Source organism: Tenrec ecaudatus, chromosome 15 (assembly GCF_050624435.1).
Source record: "Tenrec ecaudatus isolate mTenEca1 chromosome 15, mTenEca1.hap1, whole genome shotgun sequence".
NCBI classification, from domain to species: domain Eukaryota; kingdom Metazoa; phylum Chordata; class Mammalia; order Afrosoricida; family Tenrecidae; genus Tenrec; species Tenrec ecaudatus.
In genome coordinates, this window is record NC_134544.1 from 37,895,227 (window position 1) to 37,911,204 (window position 15,978).

Here is a 15,978-nt window from a genome sequence, read left to right on the forward strand (position 1 = left end):
TGGTCACTACTTGGTATTTGTAATGACTTGCCATGACCATATTCTCTGCATATCTATCAGCACTGAGAAGGATGATCGCTTGGTGGTCAGCTAGTTCTTTCTTTACAACGGTGTAAAGAAATGCTTGAGTTGAAGGTGAAGGGAGCAGGAGAAGTAACCCAATACCTCAGACCTGTCAGCTCTGCTATTCCTCCATGGTAAGAGCCTTGAATTAACAGGATCACCCACCTAACTTTCTTACTTCCCATGTTTGGCTCCTCTAAGGTTAAAGGCGCTATGAGGAAAGTGGCCCAGCAGTATCGGCTGAAGTTTTCCCAGACCACTGCTGATTTGAAATAGTTCCGTAGACAGAATGGTCAACATAGCCCCCTCCTGACGGAAATGTCTTCAAGTCCAAATCCCCTCAGACTCCAGAAATTCTGTTCATTTTTGTAGTAAGATGAATCTGTCAAAGATTTCCTAAAGCGTGTTTCATGAACCAGTCAAAAGCCTGTACAAAAGCTTGCCCCTCCTCACTCTCTACCTCCACTCCCTCAAAAGACTTTAGCTCACAATGTGAGTGAGTTAGTCTCCAAAGATGCTGGGAAGTCCTAAGAATCTCTGACCAGCTGTGAAGTAGTTGGGGTCCCTGTTAAACCCATCCCTTGTGTTTTCCACCAGGCTTCCTACAACCACGACGCTAGCCTGTCAGCCAGAAGTTAAACCAGATGCTTCCCGAATCTACTTCTTTGCTCCTGTAGGAACTTTTTTCCTCCATTTGTTTGAATTTAAATCTTAAAACGGTCAATTCAGTATCTCTCAAATCATGCACTTAGGCCAAAGCCCCCATGCTTGCATTTTGACTCATCACCTAGAAACTCAGGCATGAAGCAATAATGTGATCCAACTTCTGAGGCCCCAGTTGACTGTTATGAACTGAGCTATTTAGGAAGACATTCTTCCTAGAGGTTGCCCCAATATTCGTGATCAACTATCATACAAGGCCCCTACTTCTGTGCCTGTACCATTGGGGACATCCTTCTGTGTAAGCCCCTGTTCTTGGTGTGGACTGTTGCCTTGAGAGTAAACAGAGGATGTGGCTGTCTTTGAGAATTTAGCCAAGCTCTTACTCCACCTGCTCACAAAATCTGTGCTAAGCAGATTGAGTTCCAGCTGTACCACCCCCCACACCCACACCCATCAACCAACCCAGGACATGCCTGTAGTCAAGAGGCCATGTCCATCATTCTTGCCCCATCCTTGAAACTTTCACTTTTCCAGTTATTGGAGTGGGGTTCACAGAACAGAGGTGTCTGGGGACTGAACTGATTGACCAGAAGGGACTTGTGTGGGAGGCGGAAGCACAAGATTTCAGACTCATCGTGGGTTTGTGAGGTCAGACTATGTCAGCAGTGTATCTGTAGTGGGAAGGCAGGTGGACAGTGTTCAGAGGTTGAATATTAGCCGTGGAAGCCCAGACTTACCCTCCCCCCTGACATTCACTGTTCTATGACCTTGGGAAAGTCACTTACCCTCGTGAGGATGAATGAGTTAATCTCAGGGGAAGTACTTTGAGATCATTGGCTGACAGGTGCTGTATAAGTACAAAGTATTATTATTAAAATGTCACGGTGCTGACTGAATTTTCTCTGGAGGGCAAAGAGGCAGAAATGACAGCCCGGTTGAGTGGATAAGGATCACTCAGGGTAAGGAAACAGGAAGTTCTGCCACAGAAAGTCTTGTCCTCTTTCGCTCCCCTCCCTCCCCTCTCTACCTCAACTGGCAATTATTTGAATTGTCTTCAGATAGAAACAAGCTATATTTTCTTAAAAGAATCTGTGAAATACTTTTAGTCAGAGGCTCTCGATCCATAGATCGCTTGTGCTCCTTAGCACAGCCTTGTAAGTGAGGGCCAGGAAAATATGTTCTAGTCTCTGTCCTGTTCCCCATTTCCTCCAACAAACCCAGAAACGTCTCTCTGGGTTAGAAATGAAAACATGGAGAAAACTGTTTAGCCTTTTTACCTAATGTTACCATGAGTTTGAAAACACAGACATTTATTTTCTTACACTTCTGGAGGCCAGAAGTTCAAAACATGCTTGGTCTTATTTACTCATTCCTTCCTGGTAACACTCCTTGGACAGCATTCCTTGATGCCTTGGGTTATAGATATCTTCATGTTGTATCGCTCTCACCTATGCATATATGTCGTTCTGTGTCTGTTTTACTTTCATGAATGATCAGGTTCAGGACCCACCCTACACTGATATGACCTCATTAACATAACACAGAAAACCATATTCCCAAACTGGATCACAGATAGAGTAATTATGATTGCAAGACATCTTTTTAAATCATTTTATTGGGGACTCATACAACAATTATCAAAATCCATACATCCATCCAATGTGTCAAGCACATTTTTACATTTGTTGCCATCATCATTCTCAAATATTTGCTTTCTTCTTGAGCCCTTGATATCAGCTCCTCATTTTTCACACTCACTCCCCATAACCCCTTCCTCATGAACCTTTAATAATTTATAAATTATTATTATTTTGTCATATATGACACTGTCCATCATCTCCCTTCACCTACTTTTCTGTTGTCCACCCCCCAGGGAGGAGGTTATATGTAAATCCTTGTAATCAGTTCCCCCTTTCTACCCCTCTTTCCCTCTACCCTCCTGGTATCACCACTCTCACTGGTCCTGAGGGATCATCTGTCCTGGATTCCCTGTGTTTCCAGTTCCTATCTGTACCAACATACATCATCTGGTCTAGCCAGATTTGTAAGATAGAATTGGGATCATGATAGTGTGGGGAAGAAGCATTTAAGAACTAGAGGAAAGTTGTATATTTCATTGTTGCTACCCTGCATGCTGACTGGCTCATCTCCTCCCCACAACCCTTCAGTAAGGGGATGTCCAGTTGCCTACAGATAGGCTTTGGGTCTCCACTCTGCACTCATCCTCATTTACAATGATATGGTTTTTGTTTTTTGATGCCTCATACCTGATTCCTTTGACAACTTGTGATCACACAGGCTCGTGTGCTTCTTCCATGTGGGCTTTGTTGCTTCTGAACTAGATGTCTGCTTGTTTACCTGCAAACCTTTAAGACCCCAGATGCTATACCTTTTGATAGCTGGGCACCATCAGCTTTCTTCACCACATTTTCTTATTCACACCTTTGTCTTCAGCGATTGTGTTGGGAATTTGTGCATCATGGAATGCCAATTTGAAAGAAAAAAAAGTGTTCTTTCATTGAGTAAGTGTTTGAGTGGAGGTCCAATGTCCCTCTTCTGCCTTAATACTAAACCTATAAATATATGCATGTTTCTCTACTTCCACAACATCCTATATAAAAACATTTACATATGTACATGCCTGTATTTAGACCTCTATAGATGCCCTTGGCCTCCTTGTTCTTTCCTCTATTTCCTTTTAGTTTCCTCGTCTCACTAATCATGCTGAGCATTCATCTGGGTTTCAGTAATTTCTCTCGGTTACACTGACCTTGTTGAATCCTTACCAGATCTCTCACACTCTCCTTGCCACTAAATTTGGATCACTTGTTGCTCCCTTGACAACACATTTTATGGGTGGGACACAATTTAATCCATAATACCAGAAGCTTCAGAAAACAGTGGTAGAAATCAGGGGAACTCTTGTTATCAAATTCATCCATCTCTTCTACGTGAGTCATTCTGTTTTATTTATATTTGTTCTTAAATAAGAGAACTTTTGATGAAATTGGGTATTATTTATGAAGATTCCTAATACACAGTAGATATTCAATAAGTCAGTTGACAAATGAGTATGCATCTACACTGTGTAGTTACCAATATTTGAAGGCTAACCAAAAAGTAAGACAACCATCAAATAGCTATTAATACTTGGTCCACTGAAGAAAAATCTAAAATTTAAAAGATCCCCACCCCACCGCCAAATCGTTTCTTTTTGGGAAGACATTTTTAATGATGAAACTTGAACATGCAGCCCTGAGTGAAACGTTACCAAGGTTAGAGGGGCTGTTTTTTTGTGAGTTGCATTATGAGAAGATACAAACAACGACAAAGACCACAGAAATAATTTAGATGAAGGGGAAAAGGCATTCAGGGAATGAAACAGAAAACAATTAGAGACCTAGAAAGGGCTTCTCTGTGTATAAAGCAACCAGGTGAAAATAGTGAGGGAATCAAGAATGAAACTGGATGTATCAAATATTCAAAAATTCCTTCCAATTAAGGGAAAGCAGGATGGGCCACAGAAAGCTTCCTTAGTCCTTCTGATGGCAAGAGGGGCTGAACGAAGGTTGTTGTTTATGTGTTTGTCATTGCTTTTGTTCTTTGTTGTTTATTTTCATTTGATTTCTTATTTTTCTTCTGAAATTGTAACCCGTGAACTTTTTGAAAGGGACAGTGATGCCCTGAAAGGTGTCGACAGAATTTAGTCCATTCATCCCTTCACAACGTCTATATACGTGTGGCTAGTCGCTACTTGAAAAGAAAGCCCACTTGCCAGAAGGGGGCAAAGGCCCTTTTAAACTACAGGTCACTTTTCAAAGCAGGTGCCCTTGTGAAGGATGCAGCCTACTGTGCAAAGGGTGAGAGGGCTGGCTGCTCAACTCTGAAAGGGTGGAGGCTCCCTCCAAGGCTGGATGAGCAGAACGGACATGCGGCAGAGAAGACACCGTGATGGCCTCACCCTTTCCAGCAGTGCAGGGCCAAGGGCTCTTACTTGAGTTTTTTAAAGTGATCACCTGAGCAGCATTGATTTTCTTTGTTACTTTCCTTGGGAGCATGATGAGGCTCCCTCCCAAAGAGACGCAACAACTAGAATGACAAGAAAGACATGGGGAGGAAACACCCTCTTCAGTGAGATGAGGCTCCTCACCCCGTTTTGGTACCTCCTCGCTTGTCGGGTACTTCCTTCGAGTTCTCTATAGACCACATGAGCCCGGGGTGTTGACATGAGTCCCCTGTAGACCACCAAGACATTGGCAATCATCAATGAGTCTTCCCTTCCAACACACACACACACACACACACGCACACCACACACACTCCTTGTCGCCCTCTGTGCCTCACAGCTTCCACCCTGTGCTATGGCATTACCTACTTGGACCAGGTCAGTCTTTCGGGGTGTTATCAGTCTTTCAGCTCTCACCTTTCTCATAGCACTTTACTTTGAATTACTTTTTTTTGGAATCATTTTATTGGAGGCTCGTACAACTCTTATTACAATCCATCCATCCATCCATTGTGCACATTTGTACATTTGATGCCACCATCATTCTCAAAACATTTGATTTCTGCTTGAGCCCTTGGTATCAGCTCCTCATGTTTCCCCAATCTCCCTGCTCCCCCTCACTCATGAGCCCTTAATAATTTATAAATTATTATTGTGTCCTGTCTTACACTGTCCAAAATCAGAGTATGGAAGGAAAGACAATACACCAACAGTGAGGCATTTGATTTAACTGTCGCTATTCGTAACCCTGGGTTTGCCTCCCAATTCATGGCAAGCCTGTGAACAATGCTCCCAGGTTCCACGCCATCCCTCTGACTGGTTATGGACCACACCATTGGGATCCATCTTGTCTTCATGACTGATTTTCAGATCACCAGATTATACTTGATAGTCATTAGCCCAGAAGCTCCACTGAAACGTGTCCAGCATCATGGCAACACCTGAGAAACACGGACAGTGGATAGTTGGGTGGTGGTAGCACCTAAGATATGTTTGGGTCTCCTGTTTAAGACGGGAGAATTCCACCACTAAAGCAACACAGCCTTCAGTTTGGCATTTGAGACAACTACAAATCACCATGACCCAACTTCCACTATTATTACAGAAAGACTAAGTGGCAGGAATACACTCAGATAACCTTTTAAAACAACTCCCTTGATCACAGACCTGAAAGTGAGTGCTGGAATAAATGAGACTGGTAAGCCTCACAGCTGATTCATAGCTATAAGAGTTATGTAATCCTTTCTTAATTTGACAGTCCAACCTGTCAATCAGGTCATAGCCAATGAGGCCTCTGTGTGGGTATGGCCTTCTCATGAGGATTCTGGGCACTCATGCATTCCTCGCTGGAAGCTGGACACACTCTCTCTGCAAGACATTCCTGATGACAAGCCACATGATGGCTACCCCAACGGAGCCAGAGCTCTGGAACTGGAGGAGCTATGTGGAGACCCACACCAGCACTGAGATGCTTCCACCACCACTGGATCCACAAGACTTTCCTCTCACTGGCCTGTGATCTTTCTTTATTTGGTGCCATTGCAGACTGGGCTAATATTGGACTTATGGAATTGATCTGGACTGGGCTGGGTTGTTTCTTAATATAGAATTACTCTTTGATATACAGCTGTCTTTTACACACATATATGGCTAGTCTTCCTGGATTTGTTTCCATACACAATAGCATAGACCAAACCCAAGCAGACCAAACCAGAGCAAAATTGACCATATCAGGATGTTCTGGAAATCCAAAACTGATACCTTCTTCCCCCTTCTGTGACCTTGCATGGAAAACTCTGGGGTTTCTCTTCCATAGCCTGCAAAATAACAAGAGTTGGATATATGAGTCTATGAAAAGATGGACACTTTCCTCATTTCAGATAGGCTGATTTGATGCGTATGGAACCACACATATGCCTTTTACATTCATTTACATGTAGGGGACCTGGGGATGGGGTGTGTGTGACTTTATCATTTCTTCAAGTTCCCCTTTGTAGAGATGCCCCACTCCTAGTATAATGGTCTTTAGCATGTCAATGATTCAAATATAGGGCCATTTTCTTGGACCTCCATTGTTTCAGAGTGAAATTGAAAGAGGGAATCCAGCTGTTTATATGCAATATGCAGCAATTAGGAAGTTCATTTCGAAAAGTCACTGTAACCATGGCAACCTGTAATTCAGGAAGACTAGAGACAGACTGAAGACTGACTTCTGATGGGGGCGACTTTTAACTGGAGAGATGGCTCAGGAAATGCTGATGAGGCGCCTGCTCTGTTTGCTGTAAGTTTGAAGCGTGGCTTTTCCTTTCTTTCTTTTTCTTTTTTTCTTTTTTCCCCTATAAGTCAGAATCCCTGAATCCATAACTCCAGTTCTTCTTTAAAATTCAGTAATCGGTAAAACTCAAATTTCTGGATTTGCCTGAGTCTGCCCTAGAGGGCTAAATAGTTCAAATGAAACAAGAGGCAGCGTTGTATTGATGTTTATTTCATAGCGCCTTAAACACCAAACTCAAAGCCATCACATCAAACTGATTGAACTTTAAGTTGGTGGTAGAGGAACCTCAGAAAGTTCAAATGAGGCCCCAAGATCCCAGTCTCTTGATGTACAACGTTTCTAAGCATAACATTGGCTTCTTTTTATATTTCAAGGAGAGATGAATAAGACTCCCTTCAGAATGGACAGTTTTGTGAGAGTCTGACCGACCAGGACACAAAGAAAGCAGGGATTGCTGAAGGAGGCTAGAGAAAGGATAATAAAAGGGTGGGGCCATGCTCATTTGTGTCAGGAATGATTTCAAACTTTTTGGTGAGGTTATGAAATTGATTCACTTCTTATCCACCAATTTTGACTAAGAGTTTGGGTTTCTGGATCCTCCTGAGGCAATGGAACAATGGGCAGCAGGTCCAAACTTAAATGTATACAACATCAGTTTGTACCCTGGAAATGCACAGAGAGGAAATGCTAAATGAGCCCTGCTGTAAAGGCTTTAGAGCAGGACGTTTTTCTCTCTACCTCTTTGGGCTCTGCCTTTGATCCCTGCCAGAAGCACGCTGGGCTTGTGTGAATTACACAGCTCACAGATGCTGTACTAACTGAGAAAGAAGAGGGGACCTGGACCTACCAACTACAGGTTTTCTTCTCTGAAATTCCCAGAGTTATTAAAACCAGGGGCTTTTTCCAGATAGACCAAGGTGCAGCCCTTTCTGCTCAGGAGCAGTCTTTGCCTGGAAGATCATCAGAGAATCTTGCACACACATGAAAGAACAGGCAGACGGGAATACATCAACCTTCACCTGAGAAGTTGACTGTCACTCTGGGCAGCTCCTAGACTGAGGAAGCAATTGGACAAGAAACATCCAAAAGTTTTGGGGGAGTTGTGTAGAGATGTGGGCATACTGGGAGGGCATAAAGAGGGAGCAATTTAAAACATGCATTTTCAAGTGGGTCTTAAGAAAATCAAGGAGACCACAACGCTAGGATCAAGGATTATTGTTAGTTGTCTTACAGTTGGCTCTGACTCATGATGAGTCCATGTGTAACAGAAAAAAATGATACCCAGGCCGAGACTATCTCCATGGCCATTGGAATGTCCGAAGCCATTATTGGGAGCAATGTTCACTAGGAATGTCTTCCAACCTAGGAAGGACCTCTGGGGGTACCATTAGCTGAGCCGTGGTCTGGGGGAGCAAGATGAGGCTGACTGCTCCCATAAAGACTCAGTCTTAGAAACCCCGAGAAACAATTAGCTCTCTTCTGCCCTACAGCCTCACTCTACACTGGAATCAATTTAATGGTGGTGATTTTCTATTTCCAACCCCAAGTCTCATCCTCCAGCATGGTATTGAATGATGATCGATGTGATCATTGTTAGCTTATTTTCAGAAGTACCGTGTATACTCGTGTATAAGCCGAGTTTTTCAGCACAAAAAATGTGCTGAAAAACTGGGGTTCGCCTTATACACGGGTTAGTGGTACCCCAGCGAGTTATAACATCTCGCTGGGCCCCACCCCCACCCCGAGTTAATGGGAAGATGCCTGTTATCTCGCTAATGATTGCCATTTTTCTGCTATTCATTCAAAGCCCCGCTGACACTGCAGGGCTCTGAATGGTTGTTTACTCACATCTAACCAATCAGAGCCGTCCTATGATGTGTATCTTTGAATAAGCCTTTTAAAGACCGTGTGCGAAGGATGTGGCATGAATGGATGTCATCTGGCCAAGCCCAACTCACAACACTAAGCCCAACTATGTCATGAAGCCTGACATAGAGTTAATAACAAAGTGGGTTCGAGATGCATGAGAAGACATGGTGTGACGTGTCTTCCAGAAATGTAGTATTAGTAATGCTATGGATGGCAGTGAAGACTGCGCTTTATATGAAAATGACAGCAATGATGATGTAGATGGCGATCTCAGTGAGGACAGCGTCTATGATGACCTCACACCACTGCAGCTCTGCATTGGGATACGGATGATGATGATGAGGAATCCAGTTTTGAAGGATTTTAACTCTTTACATTTTAGCTTGGTTGCTGATTGAGCTCAGGGTATAGTACTCTTAAGCCATCATTGTTGACACCTTATTGTTTTTGTTGAACCTATTTTCCACTTACTGTGCTGGTTTACTAATGTTAAATGACTTGTTGTTCTTTTATTTATGTGTTTTATTTAAAATAAATATTTAAATACATTACCCAACTGATGTCTAAATTTTTAGTAATTTTATTTTCATATGTCTTGATTATTGAAACTCACCAATAGCTTCTGCATTTTCCACCCTAGGCTTATATTCCCGTCTATCAGATTTTCCGGTTTCCCAGGTAATAATTAGGTACCTCCGCTTGTATTTGGGTCGGCTTATATTCAAGAATATACGGTAGTTCTCCAGTCCTTTTCCCTAGTCTATCTTACTCTGGAAGCTCTGCAGAAATCTATGGACTGTGGCTGACCCTGTTGGTACATAAATCACCAATGGCATAGCTTTTAGCATCATAGGAACACACAGGCCACATGATCTGAGACAACTGACAGACTATTGGTAGAGGACCAAAGGGACAACCCAATATTGATTCTCAAGCTGGGGACTCCCACCCTTGTCCTGTGTGCACTATTGCCGGCCACGGCGATGGGTTTCTTAACTTCTGTGCTCCTTCAGCTTGGATGTGGCCACTCTCCGTGGCTACCACGCTGTTTGTCCCGGGGCCACATCCCAGCTCCTGCAATGAAGCTACCTCTGTGCTGCAGAGGGTCAGGGAAGAACTGAAGCCTTGAAAACTGTGACTCCCGACTTGGCCAATAAACCCCTCACCTGACCTGTTCTCTCTAGAAAATTCACACAAAGAACAATTTGCCTTTCTAAGCATCACATGGAAAGAACTCTTTTTGGAACAATGTTGGTAAAGTTGTATATAGTTCACCGGGCACGGGGCACCTAGCAGGGGGCAGACCCTCACTAATGCGATACGGTCTACGATCCCAGTCTTGCTGAAATGCTCAGAATTCACAACAAGGGTAGAGGACTGTCTCCATTGCACAGCTGAGGAAGCAAACATCAGAAGCCTAGAAAGCAAAGACAGGGCAACACTCACATCACAGATGCAGGCATCAGATGGCAATCATCTACATAGGAAATAATTCACTACAGCACTCGGGTTTATGTATAGAAAACAGCATTCAGGTTTAGTAGACTTCATTTAAATCTGAGTTGGAAGAAAGAATACGGCTGAAGGTTCTTCCTGCTGCTCACCAGACACGTGTGCTGGCGCCAATCCATTGAGCTCAGTGATCAGTGAGATGCTCTTTGTGCAGGTGATCTGGTGGGATGAGCAGGCAGAATGGAGACTGAACAGTCACTGTGAAAACCCAAAACCCAATCTGTCACCGTTACAGAGAACATGCAAAAAGGGAGGCCAGAGTGAGCATGAAACTCTTTGAACGACAAGTGAAATTCAAACCTGCTTTACAGAAATCATTGAGTTTTACAAACCCCCAATAAAATTATTTTTATATATAATATAATAATATATTATATATATATATATATATTAGTTTGGTTGGGACAAAAAATTCATCTAGTGAACAAAGTTCTTATACAAACATACTGAACGGGTCATAAAAATAGGCTTAGGTCAGATTGTGGATGACAAATATTGATTATTTGATAGGCAATGGGGTATAATTAGGAGCCCTGTTGGTGTTTTGGTTACCTGTTGGGCTGTGGTTTGCATGGCTCGCAGTTCAAAACCACCAGAAGCTACCTACTCCTTTAATGGGTACAGCCTCAGACACCCACAGGAGATCCCCATGAGTCAACATTAACTTAATGGCAGTGAGTGAGTGATTAAGGGTCATCACTAAAAATTACAGCTGGAAACATTATAGAATTAGTGTTTTTTGTGTGCCTACCAAATCATGTCAGACCTCACCACTCCTCACCAAAGGTAATTCATGTTAAGGACTGTGTGTGTACTCTTCTTAGGTTTTCTGTTCAAGAAAACACACACATGCAGGTATACATCATATTTCTATAGAATGAAATACATAAATGGGTTGGGTTGGATGATGATTAATGGAGAGAATTGTATATAATACATAGTTCCTGAATATTTTTTCTCCCTCACATATAGAAATCCCTCTTGACCAATTCCTATTTTGCAACAATTCTAATGTATTCTCTTAAATGTAAAATTATATTCTATGATGTAGGCGATGTAAATGACAGACTAAGGGGTGTTCTGTAAAAGGAATAAGACCAAGGATTGATTTAATGAGACTCTAGTGAGGAGAGATTACAATTGTTTTGTGTGTGGTTTGCCAGGTCAACTTGGTTGGGAAATTTGGTACTTGTATTTTCAAAGTAGAGAAGTCAGAAGGCATAACAAAATTGTATGGTCAATCTATTAGTTTAAAAACGAGAGGAATTTGAGGTACCAGTGAATCATCTGAGTAGGAATAGAAACTGTAGGACTAGAGTTCTTGAGAAGGGTCAATGATTTACCAATGAATGGAATGGTTGGTTGTCAAAGAAGAGTAAGATAAGAAACAATATCATAATGTGTTAGACAGGGTTCTCTAGAGAAACAAAACCAGAATGCTAATAATTATAGATATAGAGATAGATAGATAATATAAGAAGTAAAGCTAATCAAATTATAAGGCAATAAAAATGGCTCAGTGCAACTTACTTCCACGAGACAGTTGTGAGACACTGGAAGTCCCTCAAGTCTTGAGGGCCACCAGGTAGTCCTGTGTAGAGCAATTCAGGTGATTTGGGAACAGGCAGCAAACAGCAAGGCATGTAGGTCACCAACAGTCAGCCAGATGACAGGTTCCGACAGTCCCCAGCTCAAGAGATGTAAATTCCAATGGCGTGGTGAAGCAGGTCTTGAAGAAACCTCAAATTACAGTGACACAGTCCATGAGTTAGGTGCCTCACAGATAGTGTAGCTTGCAAAATGAGACACAGAACAAGCAAGGCAGCCACACACTGGTCTGATGATCAAAGAGCAAGAGACAAGAAAGGCGAGGCTCACCGAGCCATTTATCTCTCTGCCCTTCAACTAATCCCACGTGTGTTTATCACCCAGTTTAGCACAATAAACTAACTACCTCACATATATTGCAGTTTTGGCAGCCATGAGGAGTAGAGTGAAACCCAAATGCACTCCCTAATGCATATGACTACAACTAGATTACATTGTTTCATGGACTGAAGCATTCAGAAGTGGTATAGGGGAGAAGAGATGGGATTTGAACAAGGTATGGCAGATTTAGCAAACAAAAATACAGTATTCTCAGATAAATTTGAACTTCAGACACAAAACTAGTGACCTTTTAGTAGAAGTATGGCCCAGTCATTATTGGGAATAAAATTATCCTTAAAATTGTCATACTGGAAATGTTGTTATTAACTGCCATCCAGATAGCACCTGACTCGAGATGACTGCAGGTGTTACAAACTAGAACATGACCATCTTCTTTACAGAATAGGATTGGCAGAACATTCTTCCAGTGAATCACAACTTCTGGGTTAGTGATTGATCCCAAACCACCTACACCATCTAGGCTCCCTATATGAAATATAACAATTTTTTTAATTCAGTATTTTCTCTCACTGTCATGGAGTCAATGTCCCCTCCTAACAACCCTATGGGACAGGGTAGAGGTGACCCTGTACATTTCTGAGAATCTATAGATTGAGGAGAGTAGAAAACCCCATCTTTCTCCCATAGAGAAGCTAGTGATTTCACACTGCTGGTCTTGCTATTCATAGTCCAATGTGTGATTGCTATGTTATTAGGGCTCATATATATTTGGGATATCTGAAATTAAATTTTACCTGTGATTCTAAATTTAATCTAGGATCACTCTTTTGAAGGTACACATACAAAAACATATTCCTGCGTGGCCATGCTTTTGTTGTGTGATACGTTCAGTGTCTCTAGAGAGATGTTCTTTGGGATCAAAAGCTTTCTGGTAAAATTCTGAGCAGACATCCTGACATCCTCTTTACTAGCTCTTCACCCATCTTCAATGCACAATGATTATTGATGTTCATTTGTATGTACCAATTCTACCATCAAATATTTATTGAACCTATGTCATGTGTAAAAAAAAAAGGTGCTTGGCCTTCCTGACACAATCGCTGAAGACAAAGCAGGTGCATACGCAAATGTGGTGAAGAAAGCTGATGGTGCCCAGCTATCAAAAGGTATAGCGTCTGGGGTCTTAAAGGCTTGAAGGTAAACAAGCGACCATCTAACTCAGAAGCAACAAAGCCCACATGGAAGAAGCACAGCAGCCTGTGTGTTCACAAGGTATCAAATGGATCAGATATCACGCATCATGAGAACAAAAAATCATATCATTGTGAATGAGGGGAAGTGTGGAGTGGAGATCCAAAGCCCATCTATAGGCAATTGAAAATCCTCTTACAGAAGGGTCGTGGGGGGCAGATGAACTTGTCAGGATGCAGTGGAGCAACGATGAAACATACAACCTTCCTCTAGTTCCTAAATGCTTCCTCTCCCCCATACCCCCCTCATCATGATGCCAATTCTACCTTGCAAATATGGCTAGACTAGGAGATGTACACTGGTACAGATAGGAACTGGAAGCACAGGGAATCCAGGGAAAAGTATCCTTTTAGGACCAGTGGTGAGGGTGGCGATGCCAGAAAGGTGGAGGGAGGGTGGGGTGGAGAGGGGGAAATGATTATAAAGATCTACATGTGACCTCCTCCCTGGGGGACGGACAACAGAAAAGTGGCTGAAGGGAGACGTGAGACAGTGTACGATATGAAAAAATAATAATTTATAATTATCAAGGGTTCATGAGGGAGGGGGGAGAAGGGAGGGAGGGGGGGAAATGAGGAGCTGATGCCAGGGGCTTAAGTGGTGAGCAAATGTCTTGAGGATGATGAGAGCAAAGAATGTACAAATGTGCTTTACACAATTGATATATATATATGGATGGTAATAAGAGTTGTATGAGCCCTAATAAAATGATGTGAAAGAAAAGAACATTGAGTCCAAGAAAGAAGAGAATGTTCTAAAATTGTGGTGAAGATTGTACAACTCTTCTTATATGATTGAATTATTGAATTGTATGATATGTGGATTATGCACCAATAAAATTGTTTTTAAAAAAAAAGAAGATGCTTGGTGAAATGTTCCCGAAGCAACCTAGGACATCACATAATGACTGTGGAGCAATTAAAAATATTTTAATAATGTTAAATAATTGACTATTTTTTATAATCCATATTTTAAAAAGCTACCCTGCATTTTCACAGAGCTTTCAATATATTGAATAGAACATTACTTGTAAACTCAGTAAACAATTATTAAGGAATTACATGTTGGGGTCTTTATGTATTATTTATATTCTCACAACTTGTTCATGCAGTCTCCTCTCAGTGATTGGCATTGTGGAAGCTGACTATGGTACCGCCTTCTTAATCCACTCTTCTCTAATGATTATAGAACAGGTGGCAAATAGTGATACTTCTATTTAGCAATCATAACACACGTATGAGGGGAAAACCTTGGTGACTCCATTTCACAAAAGTACAAATTCAGTCACAGAGGCCTGAACTCACCAAGGTTGCCCAGAAGGATGTAGCTGAGCAGGGTCTTCATCTGGAGTCAGGATGACTCCAAAGCCCATGCTTGTAATGCCTATGTTTTTCCCTAGAATTTTCTTTCAGAAAGGAGGGCTGTTACATGGTTGTTGTGTTTTTGGGGTTGTTTTTTTTTGTTTTGTTTTTTTTTTAGAAAACCTAGACCTGGGTTAGTGTTCAGAAGAGGACTACACTCTTAAAGAAAGACTGAGGCATTAGGTACAGAGATGGCAGTATAGGATTCTACAGGAACCCAATCCACACAGCTTATAAGACATGCCATCAGAGTTTTATGGGAAGCAAAGATAAAGTTACAAGCTTGGTCTTGCCTCAAGACCCTGACTTGAGTGCCAATGAAGGTGTCTCAAGAAACAGAAGCCTATAGGATTATTGAAGGTGAAAGTACAACCAATCTCCTAAGGCTGGGAAGTTATCTGCCTCACCAGCCCCAAGGGTGAACCAGGAACGATGCTATTTTCCTTCTGGTCAGGAAAGAGGGAGCCTATCTGCATTGGAGAGGCAAGCGAGAGAGGTAGGCAAATATTGATTGAAAGGGTGGTTCCTTAACATATACTGAAAAGCTATATCTGTGTTTCTTACAAACTATATTCATATTTAGGAGCTTGATATTTAATTTAGGATGAAAATAACAGGATTGTTCCATAAATTTGAACTTCAGCCAAAAAATCTGTAATTTATTGATACAGATAAGAGTTATCTCTACACATGGAACTCAGGAGAGACAAACCCCTCAGGAATGGTAGTGGGAGTAACGATATAATGCGGATGGGGGGATAGTGTGGTGGGAAAGGGATAGGGAGAGAAAGGGGGAACCCATCACAAGGTTAGATATAAAGCTCGCCCACGCAGCCATCCCACTCCCCACACTGAGGGGGACGAATAACAGAAATGTAGGTGAAGGAAGACAACAGTGTAAGACATGAAATAACATATGTATAAGTGTGCTTAATACAATTGAATGATGGACTGTTATAAGCTTTGTAAGAGCCCCCCAATAAAATGATTAATAAAAATTGTAGTTTTTAGTAAAAATTTTAAATTAAAAAGTATTGCTATAAAATACTAGAGACTTTATTAAACAAAAATATCAGACTGTGGAACTC

General features: G+C 41.9%; 1 pseudogene; it reads left to right on the forward strand.

The window, feature by feature from the left end:
• The first annotated feature begins 246 nt into the window (after positions 1–246).
• On the forward strand, positions 247–435 carry LOC142427304 (guanine nucleotide-binding protein G(I)/G(S)/G(O) subunit gamma-5 pseudogene; annotated as a pseudogene).
• The last annotated feature ends 15,543 nt before the right edge of the window (positions 436–15,978 follow it).